The following is a 10,140-nucleotide window of genomic DNA, read 5'->3' as shown; positions in this document are numbered from 1 at the left end:
CCTTCCAACACAGATCCAAACATTTCCGCTTTTTCCTCTCTATCTGCACTAAATGTGGTAGTTTAAGCATCTCTTCATGAGATGCTGGTAAAAATTCTGTTGAGCCTTGTAAGATTAATAGAAAATTAGTGTGTAGGTAAAATCTGTGTTAGGACAAAAAGAGCTAGGAGCCTCCTCCTGGAGGGAAGTCTTCCTACACTTGCCCTGCCAGCCCAGACACATGAATGAGGTCTTTCCAAGTTCTCTGGCTGGATTCCTCCTGGTGCCCCAGGCTGGGTGACACAGTTTGCAAAGACTCCTCTCCATTGCTCTCACATTTTAAATTGCATGCACTTCAGCCTGACCACAAATGTAGCAGAACTATTCTATCAGGAGTAAAGCAATGGTCCGGAAAATGCCACACGGAAGCAGCTGCAACAACATCAGTGGTGGTGTCCCAGGAGGGAAGGACCAGCTTTTCAGCAGGAGGTGAGTCATATGCTTTTTGCATCAAAGTACTTGTTTGAGAATATTGCCCACAGATTCTGCTGCTGAGTTTACTTTCTTCCTACTTCACAGTAAAATGTAATAGTAAAATATTCCCCAAACTCTTTGGGATTTTAATTAATGGGTTTGCCTTATGAAAGTAGAATAAATAAGCTATTACAACTGTTTGTTCCAGTAAGATATTACTTTCCAGATGGGAGACTCTCTGTTTAGTCCATAGCTTTAAAATCTCTCTTCTGGTAGAGAGATGCTATGCGTAAGTGCTGGCTTTTAACTTTCTTTCCTTAGCATCAGTGACTAGCAAAACCATTTAAAAAGGAAACTTCACAAAATTCCACCATAAAAACAGCAATAGCAGCTCACTCTTCCAGTGCCCCTGCAGAAGCCATGCAGAACACAGCTGCTGCACATCTCCAGCTGCTGCCCTCTGTGTACCACAGCAGATTTTTGGGTTTTCTCATGACCAACTACTTGGAAAGGTCCTTTTGGGTATCTTTGTCATCAATGAACATAAAATTTAAAGGCATCAGCAGAAATAGTATCAGAAAAATTATTTGGAGCAGAGAAGAGAGAAATTTCTCGGCTGAAGAATGGCTTTATCAGAAAGGGGTATATAATCATGCATAGTAACTGCTGAAAACATAGATCATATGATTTCATTATACAGCAGTGTAAATCAGATGTTTTTCTGTCAGAGTCAGTGTCCCAGATTCAATAGCAGAATGCTAGAGGCTAACATTACTGTGAAGCAGACTAAAGTAATACACATAAACTCTATGGAAACTCTTAATATACTGAGTGCTGGTCACACATTACTTCTTAATATTTTGACTTATTGCCATTTTTAGCATTGATTGCTGTAAAACTACAACTTTCTCACAAAAGAAATTAAATAACCCTATTGTATATGGCTGTTTCCTCTCAACCAGCTCACCAAAAATGTCTGCCAAATGAGGAGGAGGAAATACTGCATTTCATTTTAAATTGAATAAGTGAATTTAAAAAAGTTAAGGTAATGGATGAGAATTTTCTGAATGTGGGTGAAGTATATCAGTGTTATTTAGTCCAGTAATGAGTAAGGGCAGAATTAACTGCATTTCATAACTTGTTTGTGTATCTGTGTCTATGTGTATCCATGAACACAGATCCTCTGTTGCAATTTTGAGAAATACATGGAATTCCTTCCTGCTTTAAAATCAGTGGTGTCTGTGACACATTTATTTTCAAAGTACAGTATTACTCAAGGGTAATGTTTTGCTTTTGCTAAATGTGTGTGCACTTGCTTGCAACATGATCCCTGCCATTAGTAGTGGCTGGAGGCTCCATCTGTAGGAGTAGTGTGCCTGGACACCACTCTTGACTTTAACCACTTCCTTGTAAACACTCCAATGACAGCAGAGGGGGTTTGATGATTTCTTTTCCCTTTTAGAGCTCAGAATTTCTGATTCCGCACTTTGTTTTAGTTATATAAAAAAACCCCAGAGTTATTGAAGACTCCAAGCAGTATTATCAGAAATAGCAACATCCATCTATCTCAAAGCACAGGGGGTTACGTGCCTTGCTCAGAGAATCATAGAATCATACACACATGGAATCATGGAATCATGGAATCATAGAATGGCTTGGGTTGAAAGGGACCTTACAGGTCATCTAGTTCCCCTCTGCCATGGGCAGGGACACCTTCCACTAGAGGAGGTTGCTCAGACCCCCATCTGGCCTGGCCTTAAACATTGTGGGGATGGGTCATCCAAAACTTCTCTGGGCAGATTGTTCAAGTGTCTCATCATCCTCTCAATAAGAGTTTATTCTCCATATCTAATCTAAACCTCCCCTCTTTCTGCTTTAAGCCATTCTTCCCTGTCCTATCCCTACATGTCCTTGCAGGAAGTCCCTCTCCAGCTGTCCTGCAGGATCTATTTAGGGACTGACAGTCTACTCTGAGGTCTCACTGAAGCCATCTCTGCTCAAGGATAAACTGCTCCAACTCTCTCAGCCTGTCTTCATAGGAGAGGAGTTCCTATCCTAGAGACATTTGATCGTCTTTGTGTCCCTCCTCTGAGCTTGTTCCAACAGGTCCGTGTCCTTGTTTTGTTGAGGGTCCCAGAGCTGGATGCAGTATTGCGGGTGAAATATCTGTAGCACCAGACCAGGTCTAACATATATTTTTGCATTTAAAGGTCACAGAAAGCTTCCTGCATTCTTTTGATTTTCTTGCACTCTTAATAATTCTGAAATGCTTCTCCTGAGACTGTTCCTAGCTGGCTGGTTGGCTGAGAGTGGTCCTGGCACAGGAAAGATGCAGCTGAGATAAGCAGACTGGGAGGGTTTGGAGAAAACCTTTGCAAGACGACTGAGCTCTGGCAGCAGGCTGCCTCTCCAGGCTGCTTGCCCAGGCATCTTCCAGGGTGCTACAGGGGCAACTAGGGACTAAAGGCACATTCAGGTTTTGTTTTAACTCCCTTTATCAGCATGGGCAAAAATATGGCACTGGTTTAGTGATAGCAGTAAGTAAAGGAAGATGCCGCTCCAACTGAAGCTCTCGTTTCTATGGGATGCACTACAAATCATGAGTAATCCTTAGGACTGTGAATTCCATGTGAATGAATAAAAAGCCTTCCTTTGCTATCCAAGCCTCATGTCAGTCTGGAGCTTCAAGACCATTAGCTGCAAAATGAATTGCAAGTAAAGGGAAGGTTTCATTGTGCTTCATTTTCTTGCCAAAACCACAGGAAGCCTACCCAGTTTTATTAATGAACTGGAAGAAAAATAAAAGAAAAATGATATGGTTTTATCTTAGTTTTAATAACAAAAATCTCTCAATCATTTGAGCCAGCTCTACTGATATGCTCTACAAGGATCAGCACGTGTCACCGTATAGAGCAAAAAGATGGAGCAGATTTTCCAGTTTCCTTCTCAATACTGAGGAAGCATGAAAAAAATTAGAGCCAGACTACAGATGGTGGAGATCCTTAATGTGTTGGTTTCTTGTGCATTTCCATATAGCACACTGCATGCATCAAGCACAACTAAGCAGCCAGGGAAATGCTATTATATATTTTAAGTTGTCCATCTTTAAACCTGCATTTCTGAAAAAATATACCACAAAGAGAGGCAGAACATACAGCAGATGCTCTTGAATACTGTATTATGTTTTCATCAAGTCACCCAAACTGTGGATTATAGATAAATGTGTTTATTAAATTAAAGAGTTTCTTCTAATCTGGCAATTATAATCTATAATTTGCTGCTTTTCCCTCCCTTTACTTCAATACTTCTTTCCTCTAAAACAGGAAATGGGGACTCAAGTGGGCTACACCCCGGTGTTTTCAGCATACCCTGGTGACTGAACAGTTCCACCTGAGCTGGGAGCATTGATATGGCCATGCTGCCATACACAGCTGACATGGCCAGACACATGCCACACTGTTCAGCACTAGTTTCCACAATCCTCTTTACAGGTCTTAAAGGTCTTTTCCAACCCAAATAATTCTTTGATTCTGCAACTATGAATTGCTGTTGGAATTCTATCACTGCTACTTAAGGGAAAAGGAAATAGAATAAAGCAAGACTATGTCAGGGAACATTTTATCAGCTTATAAAGGATGAGCTATCTGACAACTAGTTTATAGGCTGCCTAAACTGTCCTAGGTTACTGTTCCTCAGTTTCAATCAGTTTGAAGTGTTTACACAGTGCAGGTCACCAAATTGGATCAGATTAAGCCATTAGGCTTGGATCCCAGTCTGGAACATTTTGAGAAGATGATACTGGTGGACTTTTAAAATTCTGTCTCTGGGAAAGCCTTCAACAAGATATAGATTCTGTTCTACATTTTTTACATTTAGATCATATCTGGTGTTAGAAAGAGCCAATTTTAAAGAACCACTTGGTTTTCACACATGATACTTCATCAGTGGTATCCCTTGCTCTCACAGCTTGCCTTGTAAAGGCTCTTGTCTTTGCATATATATCTCCCTTGGGTCTCTCACATACCCAAATAGACCACTCACAAAGGGAGAGGAAGGCACATCCAAGAACAAGCAATGCTAAAGGTCAGTGCTTCTCCAGGCCTTAACTCAGAAAATTGTAATTTAGAAATATTTCGGATTCTGCATCCTCCCATTTGAACTTTCTGAAGGAAACTTCAAGGAAATAAGATTTGGCATTAATAGTAACATCAGACTGGTGGTCTGACATATGGACTTCCCACCCACTTTCTCATCAGCCTTCTCAGATGTCATGGGACCTGGTGGCAAGGGGATCAGTAAAACAGCTGTGGCAGGGCTGGGCAGGGCTGCTAACAATTCTCTGCTTAGTGATAGAGAAGATGAGAATTTATGATTCCTTATTCCCAAGAGATATCATTTATATCTTGGGACGATCTGGAAGAGTGGACCAGAAATGATCTTTGTGAAAAGTAATTTTTTTTTATATCACGACGCCCTCAGAGGGCTGGCAACTGAGATTTTCCCCTGTGACTGTCACCTCAAGGTCAATGACAAGCCAGCTTAGGATTTTGGTCAAGGGAATGAGGAGGACCCTGTCTTTTACCAGGTCATCTTGGCTTTGTTTTCAGGCCACACTGCTACAGCAGTTCACAGATATTCTTCCTTCTGTGCTCTGAGAGCAACAGCAACTGTATGGAATAAATATGGTTAGTCCATTGTCCAGTTTCCCTAGCAACCACAAGACAACAAGACGTGTCTCTCATTAATTACACATTACACTTCCCTTTACTGATGCAGCCTTTCTGAAAAAGGCATGATGTTCTTACAGATCTTTCGCTGTGAATTAATATCATCAGGGACTTGGAGAGAGTAACTACTTTCACCCACATATTTCCAGTTGCATTCACATGGAACAGCCTTGTCTATAAAATTATAAGCTCCTAGACTGAAAATGAAGAATATGGTACCGTGACATTTGCCAAGCATCCTTTCAGTTGCTTTCTTCTTTGTTTTGGTTGAATGTGTACACATATACATTGGAGAATGTTCTCTGAATTCTGTACTTCTCTTGAGGTCTTTGTGAGCAGGTATGATGGTTTGAGATCTGAACTGAGCTAAAAGAACACATTTGTTTTTCTTCTCATCATTACTAATCACTCATCAGTCAGACATCACTAATGGAGAGAAACTCATTTAGAATGCTAAATCTGGAATCCCAAAACCTGCAGTTTTGGTTGGCCTTGGTACTTCTGTTCAGACCTGTGGGACTGTTGTGTTTATAAGTCTACGAACATTCCAGCATCAGCCTCGTCCTCCTACTGTACAGTGTGTGCTCCCAGTGTCTTCCCAGTTACTGGGTACTGAGGGTTTACTGTCACAGACATTTCTAACAAACATGAGGAAGGACATTAATGTAGCAGCTTTGCCTCTGTAACACTGGCTGGAGTGGGGCAAACAGATGCTGGGCTCCTCTTGTACCATGCTAGTGGGAGCCAGGCAGCTCTGTGGACGGGGAAGGAGCCACTCCCAGGGGACATAGGAGGGACAGAGACACCTGAGGCCCTCCTGCAGATTATTGGGAATGAATATCAGGGTGAATGACATGATTGAGGCCTGAAGTCTTGCTTCTCATGGTAGAAGCAGGAGATTGGCATCAACTGAGGGTGCAGAACAGGACACTGCAGCCCAGGAGCAGGCAGCTGTCCATCCTTAAGCGAGAAGGAAGCTTCTCCCGGTGCTGCTGCATCTACGGCAGATTGATGGAAGACCTGTTCTTCAGCGAGGGACTTCAGGGAAAGTGTGCAGAGTCTTGTTATAAAATCTCACTGAAAGGGGTGGGGATTTAGCCTGGTATAAAGCTGAGCAGTTGAATTTTTTTATGGCTAAAATGTGACTGATTTGCAGCTGTAAGTTTTCCATACAAAGCCAAATAATGTCCACCTTAGAAATCCTAGTGCTGCAGTGTGTGGCAGGTTTTATAGCCTGTGAGATATGGAAATTAATTACAAACAGGATTTGCAATTCTTTTGGGGTGGGGAGACAGTCTTGTGTCAACATTTTGACTTGCAAATATTCTAAAATGTCTCACAAGAGAGAAGAACTAAATCTGATTTTTCCAGGCATATAATGACTTGTATTAATTAAAGAACACTGCTCGTATCTGGGCCCAATAAAAGTAAGTGAACAAAGCAAATAGACATGCAAATAAAAAAGAGATCTGATATGGCATGGTGTAAAGTTTAGTCCAAATAAGGCTATGAGTGGGTTCTTCATAGCACTGAATTGACAATAAAAAATGTATTTAAGGCAGTAAATGTACAACAGCTGGCAAATATCATGTGCCAAGTCTTATTTTAGATTAGTAAGAGAAAACTGAAGCTTATTAAACTGCTGCAGTGATTCCCAGGATAGCCAGTTAGATTTTTAGCTCTTTCTGATGCTACTAAATTAGTACCCTACTTTAGGGAACCTGTGGCCTTGAAAATGGAAGAATACACAGAAATTGTTGGATTGATGAAAACAAAGCAAAAATAAACCTGAGAAAAGCAAATAGCCCATCCCAGCCTTAGTTCACTTAAAATGACTGAGAAGCACAGGCAGGAGAGTGTGACAGTCAGTTTAATGGCCTCTGAAATATTTTAATAAAATTTCTGCTTTTAAATGCTATTTACCATCTGTTTGCAATGGCATGCATTTTAGAAAAGTTTCATTAGGTGAAATCTGCAGTTTGCTGAATCTGCAGGTTTAGAGCTGACAAGCTGTGTGGTCACTCAGGGTTGGTTTTGCTTGAGATGATGCAGATAGGTGGTGGCCCAGGAGCTCCCTTGGTCCCCTTGGTAGCTGGTGCTACCTGGGACACTTGCCTGTTCCATGCCTGGATTCTGCTCTGAGGTGTGACCTTCCTCTTGAGGGGTTTCTTGCCCTTGCTTCTGGTTTTTGTACGGGTTCATCCCTCTAAACTTTATGGTTGTGCTCTGCAATTGTGCTTTAATTTCTAATGTGTGAACAGCAATGCTGGAGAATTTTCCTGGAGCAGCATTGACTTTGAACTTCTCCATCTCTTAACCTGGCAGAGCTGAATTTCACCCACCTCCTTTTGGCATGAATATGCCTTGCAATTCAAAGGGTTTTTAGACAGCAGAATGTGATTATAAAGTCTGGATATGTTTGGTTTTCTTTCCAATCTGAATGCACAGATACATGCACAACAGTGAACTGGGGCATGTCCCTAAGATATTTTAAAAAGTGCTTGTAGCAAGGATTATGTGTTTTCAGATATAAATACAAATATGTGACATGAACATTATTTTATTTTATTTTTGTTATTTATTTCCTTTTTTTTTCAGCTTTACAAAGCAATAAATTCCTAACTGCAGAAATGTGGGCAGGAAATATAAAAATAAGATCCAATCTGAAGAAGAGTGGGCTGATACATCAGATGAAAAAATAATTCAAAACATATATATTCAAGAAGAAAAATAAAAGATAATTGAAAAGCGGTAATATAGAAGAGACCTAAGGGTAGCATCAGACAGGAAATTACAAAGCCATTTCAAATGCAATGTAATCATCACTTACTTGAAATAATAATAATATTTTATCTATCTGACTGAAGATCTCAAAATGATTCATGGGTTTCATACATTGCAATCATTTTTACCCATCACTGTGAAACATTCATCTTCAAGTTGCTTTTTCATATATTTCATATTTTTTCTCCCCTTAAAATGCATGTGATCTTTTGTAATTATATTTTGCTGCTTGGGTTTCTGCTGCAGGATGGTGGGGGTCATGGCAGGACTGCCAGTGCTGTTGGAGGGGTGACAGCAGTGACTGAATTTTGTTGAAGCCGTGTTTGTGTGTCCAGAGGAGCTGCTGGTGGGAATCACCCTTCCAGGGACTTCCCAGTTTCCTTTTAAAGCTGCCTTAGTTTTGCAGAAAGCATTCAGCTGGAGCTTTCCCTAGAAGCTCAGTGTCCTGCTCCTGCACACAGCTGTTCAGGGAGCCCAGAGGGAGAGGGAGTTTTCATTGGTAGAGATTTTCAAGCAAATACTGGGCTGGTTTGGAGAGAAAATGGCTTGTGACAGAACATTGTGGGTTTACACTTGACAAACAGACAAGCTTTGAGCAATTTGATAGCACTGGGGTGATCCATGACTAGAATTCATTAATTAAAAGCTTAACAAAGGACCCATTATTATGTATTTAAAAAAAAAAAAAAAGCACTCCAATTTGTCTTTTTTGGGGTGATGAACTCTTGCTGGGTATGCTTATTTTTAATTCAATAATCATAGAGCCCTGTTTGCCTATGTGGATATCTAAATCAACCATTCAGAAAACAGCACCAGGGCTAGAGGAATAGTTATTACAGCAATTCTCTGCTACTTCCTGGGATTTCAGTTAAGGTATAAGAACACTTTTAAATGCCTTCATTTTCTACAGTCATTCATTTTATCCACAATATTCAAATAATATCCTGTTATCCTTCTCATCAGCACTCTATGATTTTATCAACTGGCCTGATTTAGCTTAAATGCATAAAAATGTATTGTAGAGCACACACAGAAATAAAACCTACTCACTTTCTCGTGTGATTTTTTCTAGGATTCTTTATAAGTAGAGAAGAACAAGACAGAAAATATTAGTCTTGAGGAAACACCCAGTGTTCAAAGACAACAGCTGCATGCACACTGCTGCAACGTATAGTAGAAGCTGTCAAATGGTTTATTCTGAGGAAAATGATTGTTCTGTGTATCCATTAAAAATGTAAGAAGAAAGATTTTCAAATATATTTATGAGTAACTCATCATTCCTCTACTGGTGTGTTTCTTTGTGTGTGCCTACGCACTACTTTCCGTTTATGTGATGGGGATTTTCCAGAGGGAGGAAGTATTTGGATCCTGCAACTGCAGGTACAGCTTTGGTTTTAGAAGCTGGAGAGAGCCCAGATGCTTCCAGCTGTCATCAGTTCCTGCTCTCTGAATTGCTTTGGATGCCTACTGCAGCTGCTACAGTTAACACATTGCCCTCCTTGCAGTTTAGCAAAGGAAAAGGGCACAATCTTGACACTCTTCAACTGGGCTTGCTTTGGAAGATACAAAGAGTAGGAAAAGTTCTGTCTTGCATGTTGAAATAATAAGGCCTATAAGGCTTTTTGTGACCCTATATAGAAAAAGGGCTTTCTGGAGTGCTTGAAATGCACAAAATAGCTATAGGGACAGACTGGACTCTGAAATGGGTGGCCTTTTCTTCTGGAGGTCTTCCAGTAATCTGTCTTTCCTTTCTAAACCCCTGTAAACTTGTAGCTGCAGTAGCATTTTCATAGCGCAGGAAGGCATTTTCTGTTCATCCTCCCCATCACAGATGACTGTAGGACAATTATCAAATCTCCACCAATGTTCTCTGTTCTCAAGCTGAATTGTGCTTGTCTGTTTAACTGTCTTTATTCTTGATACAGGAGATATTCCCTATGTCTAGGATCATGCATGTAGCATTTCTTTGCTTGTTTTCCAGTTCTCCTATGCCTTTTTAAGACTGGGAAATCAGAAGTGTCCACACCATTCAAGATGTGGGCACTGTAAGGTTTTATCCCAGGGACACACAGAGCACTATGATCACCTGAGTACCCGTGCTCTGCGCAGGGGACACACCCTGTGCTGCTCACGGAGCAATCTGGCAGGTCCAGAAAGGTGTTTAACTCACCTTCTT

General features: G+C 40.7%; 1 long non-coding RNA gene across 1 annotated transcript; it reads left to right on the top strand.

The window, feature by feature from the left end:
• Nucleotides 1–314: 314 nt before the first annotated feature.
• Nucleotides 315–9,241, top strand: LOC128788890 (uncharacterized). The gene is made up of 2 exons (XR_008431236.1): nucleotides 315–468; nucleotides 9,037–9,241. It is a non-coding gene; the product is annotated as an uncharacterized LOC128788890 (long non-coding RNA).
• Nucleotides 9,242–10,140: the final 899 nt, after the last annotated feature.

The sequence above is a fragment of the Vidua chalybeata genome, chromosome 5 (assembly GCF_026979565.1).
Source record: "Vidua chalybeata isolate OUT-0048 chromosome 5, bVidCha1 merged haplotype, whole genome shotgun sequence".
In the NCBI taxonomy this organism is placed as follows: Eukaryota; Metazoa; Chordata; class Aves; order Passeriformes; family Viduidae; genus Vidua; species Vidua chalybeata.
The sequence above is the reverse complement of the archived record's forward strand: the minus strand, read 5'-3'. Positions and strand labels throughout refer to the sequence as shown.